We start from the raw sequence: 21,615 nt of genomic DNA, 5'->3' as shown, positions 1-21,615 counted from the left end.
GCTACTGAGACCACTAGCATTGTCCATGGGCTCCACTCAGTCTTGAAAAGAATTCCTTCCACCTCCATGCGAGCTAGTTCACTGGCTACTTTATCATGGTTAGTATAAGGATCTGAACAGTCTCTTTTCACTTAACACTTTTTTATCCTTGATATGTTTGTGTTTTCTAATGCCATTCTTGAACACGGCTGTGGCATCATACAGTACATTTCTTAATTCACTTTCAGTTGACTCGATTGTAGGGGATGTGGCATGGAAGTGGTGGATGATCTCAATTCAAGTTGTAGTTATCCCAGCCACTCGCAGCCCCACAATGCTGGCCTTCCTGTTTTTACCACATGCGTGTCTAATGTGGCTTGTTGGTTGTTGTATTTAACTGTATGAATATCATTCCCCAGGAGTTATCTTTTCTCCAGTATAAATTCTTAGCTGAATATCTGCAGGCTTAGAAATGCCATTCAAACTCATTGTGTGGAATGACTGAAACAGCTGAGCCAGTGTTCAATTCCAGTTTAATTAATTTTCCATTCATTTAATTGAATTTACTTTATTTCTTACATCCTTCACATATATGAGGAGTAAATATCTTTACATTACGTCTCCATCTAAATGTGCAATGTGCAATCATAGTAATTTATAATAAATAGAACAGTCAATGTAATATAGAGTACACTCAAGTCAGCATGACTTGTGTATACTCTATATTCTGGTATAAGCCATATTGCTTTGTCTATTGTCAGTTTTCACATTAGAGATCTCAAGCCTACCCAGTTCGTTCTATATGATGATCATATTTTTCATTTTTTCATTTTCATATTTTTGGGTTGTATGGGGTATCAGAGAGGGGTAGCATCTCTGGCGGGGGAACATGTCACATCCTTTTCTAGGCAATTAGCCCACCTTTGGTCCCCACCTGGCACTCAGCTCTCACCTGTGGCTCCTTGTAGCTGTTTTCGTGCAACAGCGGCCACACCCCGGGCAACTGCTTCGACAAGCCGGTTAAACCAGGTGAGGACAGCTGACGGGTCTCAAACACTAGGTGAGATAGGGAGATGTTTATCCCAGCATGTGAAGACAGACTCCGGTGGACTGAGCGGACAAGACCAATGGAAGGTCCAACGGTCAAGAAGGCGGTCTCTGCAAACGTCGTGGAACGTGTAGAGCAGGACAAGACGCAGAAGACGTCCTGGTTATCCACTGCGCCTAGTCCCATCTCCAGCCGTCTTGACTCCGTCTTGCCACTGGATCCAGATGGGAATTGGGAAAAGAGAGTGAGGCCGATGCTGCGCAACTCTCCCTCACTTAAATCCAAATCATGCACCAGACGACACCATCAATGGTGTTGAGGTCCTCATCGATGACGACGATGGACAAACGTGGTATTTTTCATCAACAGCATGCAGATTAGTGCTCTTTTGGAAACTGCAACTTGACTTTTTAATTGTTTTCTTTTCATTGTGCAGTCCATTTATTTTTGTTGCCTGACATGGTCTTTGTATATGTCCCACTTTGTTGCATTTTCTGCAAGTTTCACCTTTAAGTCTTCATTGATCTGGTGTATGTGAGCCCCTGCCACAATGGTAACAATTTGTTTGGCCAGGCAAGTTTTTGCTTCAATTTTGTTCACACTTACTTTCATTCTCGACTGCAACTTAATTGTGTCTCTGTATGCTATTTCTATTGATGCAGCAATTTCAATTGCTCTTTAAAATGTAAGTTGTGCTTCAGTTAGGAGCTGTTTTGAAAGTTTTCTTGTAGATTCCACAGGCTAAACAATCCCTCACTACATTATTAAGCCGATAACTTCTTCAGTTCAGCCACGTAGGCTGAAATGGACTCCCCTTCCTTATGATTCCACTAATGAAACCTAAAGCATTCTGCAATCAGCAATGGTTGATCGCTTTCATGATATCAGCAAAGTTAATTTTGGCTCTTTGGTTGGAACAGTCAAACTTCTAAGCAAACGGTATGCCTTTAAATCCATCGCACAGCAAAATTGGCACTTGCGTTTCATTGGCTATTTTATTTGCTTCAAAATTCTGCTCAATTCACTCAGTGTACGAATCAGTTATTCATTGGAACGCGTCTATCTATCCGATGTATCCAGCCATTTCTGCTTTTTAAAAAATTTACGATCATTATCTCCTGGTACTCTCTGTTTATGAACCTGTGAATCTGTCAGTTTTCTGCCTTTGTTAAAACTTGACTGTGTTTCCGTTTGTGTAGAAAATATGCTGTGCTTTGTTTAACTCAACTGTTTCTCACTGCGCTTTAACAGGTAGATATTTGTCTTGGATTTGTTTTAAAACAAATCACCACTGTTATGTCTTGTAACTTTAAAACTAATTGAAAGCAAAAGGAGGAGCTGGGAGATGAACGTTTGTACTTCGTCTTTAAGCGAGATGCACACACATGGCATGATGACATATGCCATTTATGCACTGAAATATTAGGTACACAATATGTCATGCGGGTTCTTAGGCAGAATGAATTTGAAATAATGCTCATGTTCTGCAGTGCCTAATTTTCAGAGTAAAGTGCGCATCTTCCAAGAGTCATGTTTACTGGCAAACTCGACCTGGAAAATATATTCATGACGTGAAAACCATGGTTCAAAGTTAACTCCCATCGAAATGGAAATGAGTAATAGACTCAACAACTGACTCACATGGGTTCTGTTCAGTGTTTGACATTGATGTTACTGGGCTCACTGATAACCTGCTGGTCAAGTTTCAATTAATTTCAGCGGGACCAGCTCAAACTGGGCTTGCTGCTGTTGTAGAATAACACGTGTCTTCTGCTGAAATTGCAATGTCAATATCATAAAACACCTTGTCGCCAATTTGTTGTGTTCTCTCGCCTATAACTGCGAATGAGACTTAAAGCCAGGAGATAGGACAAAACTGGAACTTGAAACTACTCCTTTGTTCTGTAAAACCACACAATGACAAATCTCAAAACTCTACTGTATATCCCAAAGCACGACTATTTAAATGGTTTCCCCAAGATTAGTCAAGACATCGATGGAACAACAATGAGTCAGTAAAGTCCGTCTGGGGTTGGTTGTCAGCTGATCAATAGTTATTGGTCGTTTCAGCTCACCATTAGTTTTTTTAAAACCTGCATTTTCATCAATGAGGACACCACCTGAGAGCAGTAAACTCAACCGTACTGGCTCGTGACTGCAGGCTCGCTTGGACAGATTCCCAGAATCTGTGGGAAGTTGTGTGAGGTGAATACCAGAAGCTGTTCCTTTACTCAATTCAAATTCCAGTGTATTGTCTTTTTTTTCACAAAAAGGCACAAGCAATTTCTCAGTGAAATCCTTCTGGGAATCTGCAAAACATTTCAGACATTGGCAACAAAATCTCTCCTCTCCCCCCCCACCCCCTCCCCGCTTTTGCTTTATACCTCTGACTGTGTGGCTCAGCACAGCTTCAATGCCATATTCAAGTTCTCTGATGGCACCACTTTTGTGGACCAACTTAAAGGTGGTCATGAATCAGCATTTAGGAGGGAGATTGAAAATTTGGCTGAGTGGTGTCATGACAACAACCTCTCACTCAATGTCAGAATGACCAACGGACCGATTATACACCAGAAGAGAGAAAGCAGAGGTCCATGAGCCAATCCTCATCAGAGGATCAAAGCTGGAGAGGGTCAACAACTTTAAATTCCTCGGTGTTATTATTTCAGAGGACCTGTCCCAGGCCCAGCATGTAAGTGTAATTACGAAGAAAGCACGGTAGCACCTTTACTTCCTTGGGACTTTGCAAATAATCAGCATGACATATATAACTTTGAACCAACTTCTATAGATGTGTAGTGGAGAGTATGTTGACTGGCTGCATCACAGCCTGACATGGAAACACCAATCCCTTTGAATGTGAAATACTACAGAAGTTAGTGGATTCCGCTCTGTATATCACGCGTAAAGCCCTCCCAACCACTGAGCACAGCTAAATGAAACACTGTCATAGGAAAGCAGCATCCATCATCAGAGATCCCCACCACCGAGGTCATGCCCTTTTTGCACTGCTGCTATCAGGTAGAACGTTCCTGAGCCTCGGGACCAGGTTCAAGAACAGTTACTACCCCTCAACCATCAGGCTCTTGAATAGAAGAAGATAACTACACTCACTTGTTCTATCATTGAAATGTTCTTACAGCCAATGATCTCAGTTTAAGGACTATCTCATTAGCTCATTTTCTCATTATTTATTGCTATTTATTTATATTTGCAGTTTTGTCTGATGCACTTTGGTTTCTCATTGATCCGGTTATAGTTCCTATTCTAGAGATTTGTTGAGTATGCCCACAGGAAAATAAATTTCAGGGTTGAACATGATATTATTTACTTTGGTAAAATTTACTTTGAACTTTGCAACCCACAAAATGCTGGAAGAACTCAGCAGGTCAGGTGGTATCTATGACACTTTACCATATTGTGTGCCATAGATAGCAGGTCAGGCAACATCAATGGCACACAATATAGCAAAATGTCATAGATGCTGCCTGACCTGCTGAGTTCCTCCAGCATTTTGTGGGTGTTGCTTTGGATTCCCAGCATCTGCCAAATTTCTTGTGTCAAACAAACCTTTGGTAATCTCAGCTGACCATGGCAATGTAATGGGTAAAATCCCGAGTTAGAATATTGGTTAGAGATTTTCTAGGCTATTGAGTAAAACTAATCGAATTAAAAATCTCAGATAGCTATTAGTTTTCAGATTTATTGTCTCACAATTTAATGTTTTTAGTTTCACTCTTTTGGCAAGGCCTCACTGTGCTCAACTTGTCAGCCAGTGATTCTTTGACATGATGCCCTCTTAATATACCATCTTGAACCTTCAAAAAAATTCTAAAGTAAATTTATTATCAACGAAAGTACATACGCATCACCATGTACAATCTGGAGATTCATTTTCTTGGGGGCATACTCAATAACTCCATAAAATAATAACCATAACAGAATCGATGAGAGACCACACCAACATGGGTGTTCAACAAGTGTGCGAAAGACAACAAACTGAGAACATGAGAAGAAGAGTCTTTGAAAGTGATTCGATAGGTTATGGGAACATTTCAGTGAAGCTGAGTGAAGTTATCTCCTTTGGTTCGAGAGCCTGATGGTTGAGGGGTAATAACTGTTCCTGAATCTGTTGGTGTCAGTCCTAAGGCTCCTGTATCTTCTTCCTGATGGCAGCAGCGTGAAGAGAGCATGTCCTGGGTAGTGGGAGGTTCTGATGAAGGATGTTGCTTTCCTGTGGTAGTGTTTCATATAGATGTGCTCAATGGTGGGAGAGAGCTTCACCCATGATGGACTCGACCATATCCATTACTTTTTTTTTGGAGGATTTTCTGTTCAAAGATATTGGAGTTTTCATACCTGATTGTGATGCAGCCAGTCAATATACTATACACTGCACATCTATAAAAGTTTGTTTAAGTTTTAGATGTCATGCCGAAATTTCGCCAACTCCTAAGGAAGTAGAGGCACTGCTATGCTTTCTTTGTAATTGCACTTGTGTGCTGGGCCCAGGACAGGCACTCTGTAATAATAACATAGAGGAATTTAAAGTTGCTGACCATCTCCATCTCTGATCCTCCTATGAGGATTGGCTCATGGACCTCTGGTTTCCTTCTCCTGAAGTCAATAAGCAGCTCCTTGATCTTGCTGACACTGAGTTAGAGGTTGTTGCCAATTTGAACTGACTGGGGTCTATAAGTGAGGAAATCACACATCCAATTGCACTGAGCTATTGAGGCCAAGGTCTTGGAACTTATTAGTTTTGAGGGGATGATGGTATTGAATGCTGAGCTGTAGTCAATAAAGAGCATCCTGATGTATGCATGTTTGCTGTCCAGATATTCCAGGGTTGAGTAAAGAGCCTATGACATGGCACATGCTGTGATTTGGCCCTCAGCAGATAGTCATAGTCATAGTAATACTTTATTGATCCCGGGGGAAATTGGTTTTCATTACAGTTGCACCATAAATAATAAATAGTAATAGAACCATAAATAGTTAAATAGTAATATGTAATTTATGCCAGTAAATTATGAAGTAAGTCCAGGACCAGCCTATTGGCTCAGGATGTCTGACCCTCCAAGGGAGGAGTTGTAAAGTTTGATGGCCACAGGCAGGGATGACTTCCTATGACACTCTGTGTTGCATCTCGGTGGAATGAGTCTCTAGCTGAATGTACTCCTGTGCCCACCCAGTACATTATGTAGTGGATGGGAGACATTGACCAAGATGGCATGCAACTTAGACAGCATCCTCTTTTCAGACACCACTGTGAGAGAGTCCAGTTCCATCCCCACAACATCACTGGCCTTACGAATGAGCTTGTTGATTCTGTTGGTGTCTGCTGCCCCAGCACACAACAGCAAACATGATAGCACTGGCCACCACAGACTCGTAGAACATCCTCAGCATTGTCCGGCAGATGTTAAAGGACCTCAGTCTCCTCAGGAAATAGAGACGGCTCTGGCCCTTCTTGTAGACAGCCTCAGTGTTCTTTGACCAGTCCAGTTTATTGTCAATTCGTATCCCCAGGTAATTGTAATCCTCCACCATGTCCACACTGACCCTCTGGATGGAAACAAGGGTCACCGGTACCTTAGTTCTCCTCAGGTCTACCACCAGCTCCTTAGTCTTTTTCACATTAAGCTGCAGATAATTCTGCTCACACCATGTGACAAAGTTTCCTACCGTAGCCCTGTACTCAGCCTCATCTCCCTTGCTGATGCATCCAACTATGGCAGAGTCATCCGAAAACTTCTGAAGATGACAAGACTCTGCAGTAGTTGAAGTCCGATGTGTAAATGGTGAAGAGAAAGGGAGACAAGACAGTCCCCTCTGGAGCCCCAGTGCTGCTGATCACTCTGTCGGGCACACAATGTTGCAAGCACACGTACTGTGGTCTGCCAGTCAGGTAATCAAGAATCCATGATACCAGGGAAGCATCCACCTGCATCGCTGTCAGCTTCTCCCCCAGCAGAGCAGGGCGGATGGTGCTGAGCGCACTGGAGAAGTCAAAAAACATGACCCTCACAGTGCTCGCTGGCTTGTCCAGGTGGGCGTAGACACAGTTCAGCAGGTAGACGATGGCATCCTCAACTCCTAGTTGGGGCTGGTAGGCGAACTGGAGGGGATCTAAGTGTGGCCTGACCATAGGCCGGAGCAGCTCCAGAACAAGTCTCTCCAGGGTCTTCATGATGTGGGAGGTCAATGCCACCAGTCTGTAATCATTGAGGCCGCTGGGGCGCGGCGTCTTCGGCACAGGGATGAGGCAGGACGTTTTCCACAGTACAGGAACCCTCTGGAGCCTCAGGCTCAGGTTGAATACATGGCGAAGTACTCCACATAGTTGAGGGGCAGAGGCTTTGAGCACCCTGGTACTGACACCATCCGGTCCTGCAACCTTGCTTGGGTTGAGACGTTTCAGCTGTCTTCTCACCTGTTCAGCTGTGAAGCCCACTGTGGTGGTTTCTCATGGTTCATCCAGGACTTCTGATTGGGGAAGACTCTGAATCACATTGTCGGGACACACTCCTCCACAATAGTTTTAATAAAGTCCCTGACAACTTATAAGATGAGCTACATAAATGCTCTTTTCAAATCTGTTGTCTGGACTGGTGGATTTGTATTATAAGGAGGGAATGGATAGGCTGGGACTGTCCTGGAGCAAGGGAAATAGAGAGGTAACCACATAGATTTATAAGTTCGAGAGGTGAGGGGCAAGATTTATAGGGGGTATGTGGAATACGTTTCACACTGTGAGTGGTAGACACATGGAGCAAGCTGCCAAGAAGAAATTGCACATTGAAAATCAGTTTGATAACAACAATCCCTGCTGTATGTGGAAAGGCATCAAGGCGCTGACAGACTACAAAACCAATAATCTGCTGCCAGATGATGGCGCCACACTGCCTGATGTCTTAAACCAGTTCTTTGCCCGCTTTGATACTCAGAGGGAGGAGGCTGCCCCACTCATCAACCCACCTGATGATGAGTCCACACTGGTCCTTAAGCAACATCAGGTGAGACCCACCCTGAGGAAAGTGAATGCAAGTGAGGCAGCTGGCCCAGACGGAGTGCCCGGCTGGGTACTGAAAGCATGTGCTGACCACCTTGCTGAGGTGTTTACAAGTATATTTAACCTCTCACTGCAACAAGCTGTTGTTCCAACATGCCTTAGTCATAGTCATAGTCATACTTTATTGATCCCAGGGGGAAATTGGTTTTTGTTACAGTTGCACCATAAATAATAAATAGTAATAGAACCATAATATAGTTAAATAGTTATATGTAAATTATTCCAGTAAATTATGAAATAAGTCCAGGACCAGCCTATTGGCTCAGGATGTCTGACCCTCCAAGGGAGGAGTTGTAAAGTTTGATGGCCACAGGCAGGAATGACTTCCTATGACGCTCTGTGCTGCATCTCGGTGGAACGAGTCTCTGGCTGAATGTACTCCTGTGCCCACCCAGTACATTATGTAGTGGATGGGAGACATTGACCAAGATGGCATGCAACTTAGACAGCATCCTCTTTTCAGACACCACCGTGAGAGAGTCCAGTTCCATCCCCACAATATCACTGGCCTTACAAATGAGTTTGTTGATTCTGTTGGTGTCTGCTACCCTCAGCCCGCTGCCCCAGCACACAAGAGCAAACATGACAGCACTGGCCACCACAGACTCGTAGAACATCCTCAGCATCATCCGGCAGATGTTAAAGGACCTCAGTCTCCTCAGGAAATAGAGACGGCTCTGACCCTTCTTGTAGACAGCCTCAGTGTTCTTTGACCGGCCAGTTTATTGTCAATTCGTATCCCCAGGTATTTGTAATCCTCCACGATGTCCACACTGACCCCCTGGATGGAAACAGGGGTACCTTAGCTCTCCTCAGGTCTACCACCAGCACCTTAGTCTTTTTCACATTAAGCTGCAGATAATTCTGCTCACACCATGTGACAAAGTTTCCTACCGTAGCCCTGTACTCAGCCTCATCTCCCTTCCTGATGCATCCAACTATGGCAGAGTCATCAGAAAACTTCTGAAGATGACAAGACTCTGTGCAGTAGTTGAAGTCCGAGGTGTAAATGGTGAAGAGAAAGGGAGACAAGATTGTCTCCTGTGGAGCCCCAGTGCTGCTGATCACTCTGTCGGACACACAGTGTTGCAAGCACATGTACTGTGGTCTCCTCCACCATCATCCCAGTGCCCAAAAAATCAGCTGTGAAGTGCCTGAATGACTATGGCCCTGTAGCGCTGACACCCACAGCCATGAAGTGCTTTGAGAGACTTGTGCCCTCACACTTTAAGGCTATAATCCCACCTGATCTGGACAAACACCAGTTTGCCTACTGGGCAAACCTCTCCACAGAGAATGCAATCACAACAGCCCTCCATATTACTCTGACTCACTTAGAGGAACTGAACACTTATGTGAGGATGTTATTTGTGGACTGCAGTTCTGCATTTAATACAGTCATCCCCCATAAACTGATCAGCAAACTGAACACTCTTGGCCTTGGTTCCTCCCTGTGCTCATGGGTCATGGACTTTCTCACAGACCGACCACAGCAAGTCAGAATTAGTAAGCACACCTCCACCACCCTCATTTTAAAAATAGGCACCCCGCATGGCTGTGTGCTGAGCCCTATGCTCTACACACATGACTGCACTCCCATCTACACCTCCAACTCCATAATTAAATTTGCGGACGATACCACAGTGGTTGGCCTGATCTCCGACGAGGCTGAAACAGCCTACAGGCTTGAAGTGGATCATCTGACGGAGTGGTGTAAGGACAACGACCTGGTCCTTAACACTTCTAAAACAAAAGAGATGATCATTGACTCCAGGAGCTCAAAGGACAGAGTACACACCCCCCTCCATATACGTGGAGAGGCAGTGGAAAGTGTGGAAAAACTCAAGTTCCTTGGAGTTATGTTGTCAAAACAGCTGACATGGACCACCAACACCTCACTGCTTGTAAAAAAGGCACAACAAAGACACTTCTTCCTCAGAAAGCTGAAACAGGCCAAACTCCCACAAAAGCTGTTGCTTAACTTCTGTAGAAGCGCAATTGAAACCATCCTGACCAACAGCGCCACAGTGTGGTATGCCAGCTGCACAGCCGCTGAGCGACAAGACCTGCATCGCGTGGTGAAGGCAGTTCAGCGAATTGTCAGGATGGAGCTCCCAGAACTGGACACCGTCTATTCTAACAGACTCAGGAGGAAAGCAATCAGCATAACCAGAGTCACCACACACCCCGGCCACTCCCTGTTTGACCCGCTGCCGTCCAGCAAAAGGTTCAGGACACTAAAAGCCAGAACAAATAGACTGAGGAACAGCTTCTATCCCAGAGCTGTGGCCTCCATCACACCACTCCCACAGAACAATGACTGAAACTGTGAGCACACACGAGGACTCAAATACTTGCACTAACAGCACTTTGTGCATTACTGTGATATTCTGGTGCTGCTGCAACTTATTTTCTGCTACTTATCTATTTAATACTGTTTTTATATTACTGTCTTGTTTTTATCTACCGCTTTATTTAATTGCCTGAGAGGAAGCCAAACAGAGTTTCATTGTACCTATGTATAATGACAATAAAGATCATTCAATTCAATTCAAGTGATGGTAAGGGCACGTACGATTACAAAGTTTAAAGGCATTTCGACTGGTATAACAATAGGAAATATTTAGAGAGATTATGGACCATATGTAGGCACATGGGACTAGTGTAGATTGGCATCTTGGTCAGTGTGGACAAGTTGGGCCAAAGCACCTGTTACCATGGTGCATGAATCTATGAATTATTTTCTCAAAAGAAAAACTTAAGGATTCTGAAACTGTTACTCCACCCCAGTCATGAAAACAAAATAAACCCAAGTTTAGTGGCCTAACAAAGGGTCTCAGCCCAAAACGTCGACTGTACCTCTTCCTAGAGATGCTGCCTGGCCTGCTGCGTTCACCAGCAACTTTTATGTGTGTTGCTTGAAATTCCAGTATCTGCAGACTTCCTCATGTTTGCGTAAACCCAAGTGTAATTCAGACTGAGCCTCCAGACAATAACATTAAGCTAAGTGCCTGGGGACAGAGGTAATAACTCATTTTCAGAATTTAGCCCATACTTACTCACTTCACCATCCAATTCAATTGTTTAAGAGCAATATTTTTAAGTGCTTTTACTATTATGGAAGAAAATACACCAAATAATTTGTATACATCAATTTTCACCAACACAACAAATGGAACAAAAATCAGTTTTTTTTTTCTTTTATGGTCTTGATTATGCCATTCTTTAAAGGCATACCTAGGATCCTTTAGAAAAACTGTGGTTTGTTTTAATAGAAAAGTCAGTACTTATGATGAATGAAAACCCATCCTTTACAACACACGAGTGTGATGAAGAATTAGTTTTTAACTGATTAAGAATCAGTTTTTGTAGGACTTAACCTTAAGGCATAAAGAAGCACATCTATGCCAAATCGGTATTCAAAACTTTCAATGTAATAGATATACAGCAGCAGGTTGGTAACCTGTGTTTTATACTATGTGACGCCAAACCAAGTTATCAGACGATTGATGCTAATAAGAGAGATAAGGGAGACAATGGAGAAATGTTCAAAATATTAATGAGAGAGGAGAAGAGAGATTAACGGAAAAGAAAACAAAATTCAGGATATTGCCAGACCGGTTGCTTTGAACCTGAACTGTTTGAAGTTTGATGGACAGGCGATACCCCAGCAGGGGGATAAAAAGAACAGGTTCGCTAAGGCACGGGACACACCACGAGACAATGAGACCCTGGAAAGAGCCGTGTGCCCCCACAAGTTGTGGGAGGTTGGAGGTCCGGTTTGCGGGAACTGACCATAGGCTCACGGGTGTAAAAGTACGATCGGTGGGAACCTGATGTGTGTGTCTGCCCTTGCCTGGGTGCCAGGTTCACTGCAGAAGAACGATCGTATCCAGAACGGAGGGGTCACAGTCGGTGACCACAGCGGGATAGAAGACATCAAAAAGGGTCTGCCTGAAACCAACTGCGAAGACATCAAAGGTCTGCCTGAACCAAAATCAATCAATCAATCAATCAATCAATCGCTCTCTCTCTCCCTCCCTCTCTCCCTCTCTCCCTCCCCCCCCCGCCCCCAACGGTACAACAGCGATTACTGTGAACTGCACTAAGCTGAAATGAACTCTGCGTCACTGTAAGACTGATCATTTTACCCCTAGACTGCGATAGAGCTTGGTTGATTCCTATTACCCTAGTTCTATGTATAGGTGTGTATTATCATTGCTAACCTGTTACCTTTATATCCTTACGATTACTGTATTATTTGTTTCTTTAATAAAACTTTATTAGTTCCTAGTAATCACAGACTCCAACGAGTGTTCCACTTCTGCTGGTTTGGCAACCCAGTTACGGGGTACGTAACATAAGTAGGGATCTCGTCCGCGATTTTGAACGCCAAATTTGGGAATGGGTAAATTGATTGGGTTAAAATTCCTGAAAGAAAGAAAGGGCAAACAGCAGAAATGGAGACTGAGGAATTTCTAAAGGCGCCAACCTTGGAGGCATTAGAGGATGCCAGGAAATCAGAATTGACGACTGTTACCAAATGGTTGAATCTTTTTAAGGGGAAGTCGACAATGAGGAGAGCGGAGATGCACAGAGCTATCATTGAGCATTATGTATCTAAAGGTGTGTTTCCCCAAGGGGAGCTGGAGCTGGTATCTATGTGCAAACCTGATGGAGAGGCGGTGCAGCTGCAGATGGAAAAATTGAGGCTCGAGCACGAGTTCCGGGTAAAACAGCTGGAACGAGAAGAGAGAGACAGGCAGTTAGAACAAGAGAGAGGGAAGGAGAAGGACAGGGAATTTGAGCTGGAGAAGTTAAGGAAGATGCTAGAGAGGGGCCAAACGCCGAACCAAGGTGGAGGGTTCAGGGCGACCCAGGAGTTTAGGCTGGTTCCCCCATTTGAGGAGGCCGATGTTGATCGGTACTTTCTACATTTTGAAAAAGTCGCTGCAAGTCAGGACTGGCTGAGGGGTAAGTGGGCTGTTTTGCTTCAGAGCGTACCTAAGGGGAAGGCTCAGCAAGCTTACTCGGCATTGTCCGCAGAAGATGCCCAGAGGTATGATGTGGTGAAAGAGGCTATACTCAGGATTTATGAGTTGGTCCCGGAGGCATATCGGCAGAGGTTCTGGAATGTGAGGAAGCAGTGGGACCGCACGTATTTAGAGTTTGCCCATGAGATGCAGATGTATTGTGAGTGTTGGTGCACCTCGAAAGGGGTCAATGGGGATTATGACAGACTGCTACAGCTAATACTGATTGAGCAGTTTAAAAGTTGTGTCCCTGAAGGTATGAGGCCCTATCTAGATGAGAAAGAGGCAGAAACTTTAGCCGCAACTGCTAAGTTAGCGGATGAGTACGCGTTAACACACAAAGCGAAGATTACCCCGAGTAAAAGCTACCAGAAGGGTAGTCAAGAGAGTCCGCCAGAAAAGCCAGAAAGTAAGCCGGGGACTAGTGAGAAGGATAAGGTAGACCGGGAGCAGTTTGGTAGGAAGTCTCCTGGGGTCATATGCTATAATTGTGGGAAAGCCGGTCACTTCGCAGCCAGGTGCTTTGCCCCAAAGAAGGAGACTGGGAAAGAAAAAACGACAACTCTGACTTACTGTATTGAGCTGGCAAACAAACCGCTAGGGGAGAAGAGGTCTGATAGAATTCAGGAAGGGCGCGAGAAGTTTATTTTGGCCGGATTGGTGTCAGTGAAGGAGGGGTCAAACCCAGTTCCAGTACGGATCTGGAGAGACACTAGGGCTTGTCAGTCATTGATCTTAAAGAGTGTGTTAGACTTTAGTTCAGAGACCCAGACTGGGGAGGTCAGGGTGATAAAAGGCATTGGGAAAGGGACTGAAGCAGTACCTTTGCACCAGATACACCTAAAAAGCGACTTGGTCTCCGGATCGGTTATGATAGGGGTGAGGCCCGAATTACCAATGGAAGACGTGGAGGTCTTACTCGGTAATGACCTTGCATGCGGAAATGTGTACTCAGCAGTAAAACTGACAAGAAAACCTGCCAGGATGGAAGACCCGCCCATAGACTCACAGGTTTATCCCGTTTGCGCAGTGACTCGGTGCATGTCCAGAAAGGCTGCCGAAGTGAATGTAGATTTAGCTGAGACGTTTTTACCAGCCTTGTACCAGAAGGGGTCAGAAAGTGAGAAGAAGGAGCGTAGTGAAGCGGAAGGAAGTGAGGGAGTTGAGGTAGACTTATCATTAGCAAGGAAGGAATTTATACAGGCACAGGAATGAGACGAGGAGCTGATAGTTTTGACGGAGACTGCTCTCTCCGAAGCAGAATTAAAAAGGGAGCCAGTGGGCTATTATGTGAAGGAAGGAGTACTAATGAGGAAATGGAGACCAAGTACCATACCCGCAGATGAGGAATGGGGGGTGGTGTACCAGATGGTAGTGCCGAAAATTTATAGGGGCGAGATTTTTAACCTGGCCCACAAGATACCCCTCGGTGGACATTTTGGCGTGAGGAAAACAGTCGATAGAATCATGAAAGAGTTTTACTGGCCGAACATGAGGAAGGATATTATTGAGTATTGTAGACGTGAACTGACACAGTTACAGTCTATTGATATGTTAACAGCTTGCCACGATAAGCAAGCAGACCTAGTCGGTGTTATCACAAAAATTAATGAGGCTAGGGTGCCACCTGATAAGGGGAAAACCCATTTTGAAAAGATAAGTATGGTGCTGATCAGATGGGAGAACTCTATTTTTTTGGCCAACTTTGCTGATAAGTTCTCTCACTTAACCCCCGAATAGAGCGAGCCGCTGAGAAAGCTAATTAACTGGCACACAGACGTATGTTCAGATATCCCGGGGCGATGCAAAGAGACAGTACATGGTGTTGTTGTCACATCAGGTTAGCCTAGTAAGCAACATCCCTATAGGATGATTAATTCAGTGACAAAAGGGCTAAAGAACGCAGAAGCGCATATTGACGATTTAGTGGTCTGGAGTGACACGTGGGAGGAGCACATTGTGGCAGTAGAGGAGCTGTTTAAATGGCTGTTTGAAGCCAGCCTGACGGTGAACCTTGCAAAAAGTGAATTTGGCCACGCGAAGGTCACTTATATGGGATTTGTGGTAGGACAGGGGCAGCTAGCTCTGATGCAGGCTTAGGCGCGGGCTATCTCTGAAGTCCCCACCCCGACAGACAAGAGAGCCCTGAGAAGGTTCTTGGGGAAGGTGGGGTACTATCAGAAGTTCTGCAAAAACTTTGCGGATATTACCCTCCCTCTAGCTCTTGCCAAAGAATGCGAAGTTTGTGTGAGACGACCTTTGTTATATTTGTCCGGTACGGAAACCACTGATAATTTACACTGATCACAACTCATTAGTGTTTTTGGCCACTATGAAGGATAAAAACAAAAGGTTACTAAGTTGGAGCCTGGTCTTATAGGAATTTGATATTAAAATAAAACATATAAAAGGAACGGACAATGTGATTGCTGACTGTCTGTCAAGGTGTTGAAAACTTAAAGTTCTCTGTATTAGCCAAAGAGCTGATGACACTGTATATTAGTGTGTATCTAATAATGTATTCATGCCCATAATTTTTACCCCGGTAAAAATCCTTTGAAGGGTAGGGTTGTGACGCCAAACCAAGTTAACTGATGATTGATGCTAATGAGAGAGATAAGGGAGACAATGGAGAAATGTTCAAAATATTAATGAGAGAGGAGAAGAGAGATTAACGGAAAAGAAAACGAAATTCAGGATATTGACAGACCGGTTGCTTTGAACCTGAACTGTTTGAAGTTTGATGGACAGGCGATACCCCAGCAGGAGGATAAAAAGAACAGGTTCGCTAAGGCACAGGACACACCACGAGACAATGAGCCCCTGGAAAGAGCGGTGTGCCCCCACAAGTGGTGGGAGGTTGGAGGTCCGGTTCACGGGAACCGACCATAGACGCACAGGGTGAAAAGGTACGATCGGCGGGTACCTGGTGTGTGTGTCTGCCCTTGCCTGGGTGCCGGGTTCACCGCGGAAGAACGATTATATCCAGAACGGAGGGGTCACAGTCCGTGACCACAGTGGGATAGAAGACATCAAAAAGGGTCTGCCCGAAACCAACTGTGAAGACATCAAAGGTCTGCCTGAACCAAATTGCATCCCCCCCTCTCTCTCTCTCCAACGGTACAACAGCGATTACTGCGAACTGCACTAAGCTGAAATGAACTCTGTGTCACTGTAAGACTGATCATTTTACTCCTAGACTGTGATAGAGTTTGGTTGATTCCTACTACCCTAGTTCTGTGTATAGGTGTGTATTATCATTGCTAACCTGTTACCTTTATATCCTTACGATTAGAGTACTGTATTATTTGTTTCCTTAATACAACTTTATTAGTCCCTAGTAATCCAGACTCCAACGAGTGTTCCATTTCTGCTGGTTTGGCAACCCAGTTACGGGGTACGTAACAACTACCATTTCTGCAACAAACATCTAGATAGTGGTGTCTTTGACATAATAGAAAGGGTCATAATTTTAAGATGATTGGTGGAAAGTAGAGGGGATGTCAGGGATAAATTGTGTTTTTTTTAAACAGAGTGGTGAATGCATGGAATGTGCTGCAAGGGGATGCATTAGAACCATTTTAGAAACTCTTAGATAGTCACATGGAGGATCGAAAAATGGAGTGGTATATTGGAAGGAAGCTTTAGATCAATCTTGGAGTAGGTTAAAAGGTCAGCACAACATCTTGGACCTCGGGTCTTGTACTGTGCTGTAATCAGGGCTAGACTTTGGGGCCAGAGCTGCAGAGGGGCCCTAAATAGGTAGCTATCATCATGGTGGGCAAAAAAAAAATGAGAGTGGAGCACAGAAAAGAAAAAAGAAACAAGAAAAAGAGGACTGTGGGAAAGAAGCATTAAAAAAGACATTGAAATTGACAGAAACTTTTAAACCTGTTCTCAATGATGCAGCAGTACCGTCGCTCTTGTCACAATCTGAGACTGGTGGACAAATGGAGACTTGTTCAACAGCTAGTGCTAGCACCAGTGTTAACACAGGACCACCGTCCTTGCCACATTGAAGAGGCAGAGAGCATGACTCTGGGATTCCCAACCACAGAGGCCTCCGAACAACCAAGTCAGGCTGCCATTAATGTTAATGTTTCCGCTACTGAGGATCCTTACGGCACTGATCCTGCTCGCTGGGGAAAGAAAACATTAGAGGATTCAGCCCGAGGATACTGGGATAAGAAAGGGCCGGAGTCCTGCCAGAATAAGGATGTGGATATCAAAGCTTCGGAACAAGTATACAAACAGCAGAGACATTTTTCCTCCAAATTTCACTTCAAACGCAAGCTCGTAAATGGTGAGTACATATCAAGGCAATGGCTCTTATATTCCCCTTCCACTGGCTGTGTGTTTTGTTTTGCATGCCACATCTTCAGTGATGGTATCTGTCAGTCCATCTTCGAAACTGCCGCTGAGCGCAAAGGAGAGCATGAAAATAGCGAATACCACAGGAAAACGATACTGACCTACATTACACTAGAGTCTGACAGTGGAAGAATAGATACAGAACTGCAATGCAAAAACGGTTTTGAGTCAGAGTGTGTCTACTGGACCGACGTATTGAGAAGAGTGTTGGTGGTTGTGAAATTTTTAGTCAAGAGGGGACTGGCTATCCAAGGCTCCGGTGACGTATTTGGCAGGCCTAATAACGGCAACTACATGGGCATTCTAGAGGTAATAAGTGAGTTTGACCTGTTTTTGAAGGGGCACATACAGAAATTTGAAAATGCAGGATCAAGCACCGCTTCATATCTTTCACCTAAAACACGTGAGCCACATGAGGAGTTTATTGACCTCATGAGTGATCGAGTTCTGTCAGAGATCGGCTTCAATTTTGAAAAACAAGCATCTGACTTTGTAAATATCTACGCTTGTGTGCCAGTACTGCTCCTGTTTCTGTGGCAATAGGCTAATGGTTGTGATGCACTATCAATTACTCCAAAAGACTGGAAGTAAATACTGAAAGGCTTTTATTAACAGTGAATGGACCAACATCTATGCTGAGTATCTGTCCTGGACTGAGGGAGGAGCAGTGACACAATCGCCTTTATTCAGGGGTCTGTGGGAGGAGCCACAGGAGCAGTCAGCAGAGGGGCGTGTCCAGACAGGTAACCCAGTTACAACCTATATATATATATATATAGCTTACCACAGGTTGACTGTTTACAAACCTAGTAAGTAATAAGTGGTCTTTACTCTGCAAGCCACACAGCACAGCAATAGGTTAGTATGTGCTAGATCTCATTTTTCAAAAAGATTGTTGGAGTATTGTCAAGTTTCCTAGTTTGCCAAAGTGCCATCTCTCTTGGCCTTCTTGCCTCTCATTTCCATTTTACTTTCTCAGAACACACAGTTGAGGAAAATACCGAGATAAAAATGCTTTGGCATTGCTTGAGAAATAAGGCCTATGGTATGTGCAGCAATAACTAAACAAAGATTTAAGATTGGGTACATCATACTTCGTCTCCCTCATAATTTTACTAATCTAACTAAGCCTAGCTTGTTAACTATTTACAGCGTCGTTTTAATTTCAATTCTGTTGCATATGCCACTGCTTGCTTTCAGGTTGTGCTGTCACACCAAGGTTATCAGTACACTGGAACACAAACCCAGTGCAGACGTGGACGGTGTAACAATTTGGTTTGGGGCTTTCAGAAAGATTTAAGCATGGGAAGAAAATCAACATTGGCTACATTCCAGGTTAGTCAATGGTTATGATGCACATTAGGATGTTCTTAAAAAGGACAGGGAAGAGATTATACCAATGCAAATCTTTGTCATTACCAGCTTCAGTCTAAAACCAGAAGGTATAGGTCTATGGCAAGGGAGAAGAGGTTAAGAGAAAATCTGAGATAGAACTTTATGTAGCCAGGAGCTTGGTTGTAATCTACCAGTATGATCTCACGCTTCAGGTATCTAGACATGCACCTTGAACTTTAAAAGCACAAATGCTACAGAGCAAGAACCGATAAATGGGATTAGTATAAATAGGTAATTGATGGGCAACACGGACATGGTAGCTGAAAGGACACATTTTGGTGCTGTATGATTAAAAATGAAGCTCTTATAGTCTCAATTGACTAGTTGCCAGACTAGTTCACCACTGAGGTGACTAGTTGCTGCCAAGTTAGACATTTTTGCACTTGAAAAATGTCCAAGAATACAACAAACCTATTTTATGAGGGCACTTAGAGCCAATCAGACAACAAGCATTCAGGACTGCGCTTGGGTGAGTAATCCACTAGTAAAACATAATTTGGGAGAATAAAGAATAATCTGCAGATGCTGGAAATCCAAGCCACACACAGAATGCTGGAGGAACTCAGCAGGCTAAACAGCATCTATGGAAAAGAGTAAACAGTCGACATTTTGGACCGAGGCCCTTTATCAGTACTGGAGAATAAAGATGTGAAGTCAGAGTACAAAAGTGGGTGAGGGGAGGAAGAAACTCTAGGTGATAGGTGAAACTGGGAGGGGTGAAGTAAAGAGCTGGGACGTTAATGGTGAAATAGATAAAGGGCTGGAGAAGGAGGAATCTGACAGGAGAGGGCAGAAGCCATGCAGGAAAGGGAAGGGGGAGGAGTGCCACTAGGAGGTGATGGGCAGGTGAGGAGATAAAGTGAGAGAGGGAAATGGGAATGGGGAATTGGGGGCTATTACCAGAAGTTCAAGAAATTGATGTTCATGCCATCGGGTTGGAGGCAACCCAGGTGGAATATAAGGTGTTGTTCCTCCAACCCAAGTGTGGCCTCATCACGGCAGTAGAGGAGGCCATGGACTGACATGTTGCAATGGGAACGGGAAGTGGAATTAAAATGGGTGGCCACTGGGAGATCCTGCTTTTTCTGGAGTTTGGAGTGTAGGTGAACCGTGAAGTGGTCTCCCAATCTGCATAACATCTCACTGATACATAGGAGGCAACAACAGATACAGCAAATGATCCCGACATCTTCACAGGTGAAGAGTTGCCTCACCTGGAAGGACAGAGTGGGGTCCTGAATGTGAGTGAGGTGGAGTGGTGTAGGGGCTGCACCAATGTGGAGCTCGTTGACTTCATCAACTTTACTTCCAACTTCCACCCTGCCCTCAAATTTACCTGCTCCATCTCCGTCACCTCCTTTCCCTTTCTTGAGTTCTGTGTCTCTATCACTGGAGACAGTTTATCTTCTGACATCTTTTATAAACCCACGGACTCTCATAGCTACCTGGACTATACCTCTTCCCAAACTCTTACCTGTAAAAATGTCATTCCCTTCACTCACTCCGTTTCCAGTGCATCTGCACTCAGGATGAGGCTTTGCGTTCCAGAACTAAGGAGAAGTCTTTCTTCAAAGAACAGGGTTTCTTTTCCTCCACCATCAATGCTGTCCTCAGCCCATCAAGGATAGGGTTCCTCTTGTCCTCATCTACCACCATCAGCCTCCATATCCAGCACATAATCCTCTGTAATTTCTGCCATTCCAACAGTATTCCACCACCAAGCACATCTTTCCCACCACCCCTCCCCAACTTCCTGCTTTCCTGAGGAATTGCTCCCTACGTGACTCCCTTATCAATTCGTCCCTCCTGGTACTTATCCTTGCAAACGGAACAAGCACCACATCTACCCTGACACCTCCTTCCTATCATTCAGGTCCCCAACCAGTTCTTCCAGGTGAGGCAACACTTCACCTGTGGGTCTGTTGGGGTCATCTACTCTATCTGGAGCTCCCAGTGTGGCTTCCAGTATAGCATTGAGACCCAGCATTGGTGGGGAGACTGCTTCACTGAGCACCTACACTCTGTCTGCCAGAAAAAGTGTGATCTCCCAATAGCCACCCATTTTAATTTCATTTCCCATTCTGACACGCCAGTCCAGGCAACACACAAAATGTGGAAGAACTCAGCAGGCCAGGCATTACCTATATAAAAAAAGTACAGCCGACATCTTGGCCTGAAACGTCAACTGTCTACTCTTTTCCATAGATGCCGCCTGACCTGTTGAGTTTCTCCAGCATTTTGTGTGTTACTTGGGTTTCCAACATCTGCAGATTTTCTCTTGTTGATGTCAGTCTATGGCCTCCTGTACTGCCGTGATGAGGCCACACCCATGTTGGCGGAGCAACACATCATATTCTGTCCGGGTAGCCTCCAACCCGATGGCATGAACATTAATTTCTGTAACTTCCGGTAATTGTCACACCTGCCCCTACCCCCCCCCTCCACCATTCCCCAATCGCATTTCCCTCTCTCACCTCATCCCCCTTCCTGTCCATCTCCTTCCCTTTCTTCCATGGCCTTTGTCCTCTCCTATCAGATTCCCCCTTCTCTAGCCCTTTATCTCTTTCACCAATCAACTTCCCAGCTCTTTACTTCACCCCTCCCCCGGTTTCACCTATCACCTTGTATTTCTTCCTCCCCTCTCCCCACCTTCTTACTCTAACCTCATCTTTTTTTCCCTCCAGTTCTGATGAAGGGTCTTGGCCCAAAACAGA

The sequence above is a fragment of the Mobula hypostoma genome, chromosome 3, assembly GCF_963921235.1.
Source record: "Mobula hypostoma chromosome 3, sMobHyp1.1, whole genome shotgun sequence".
Classification (NCBI taxonomy): Eukaryota; Metazoa; Chordata; class Chondrichthyes; order Myliobatiformes; family Myliobatidae; genus Mobula; species Mobula hypostoma.
The sequence above is the reverse complement of the archived record's forward strand: the minus strand, read 5'-3'. Positions refer to the sequence as shown.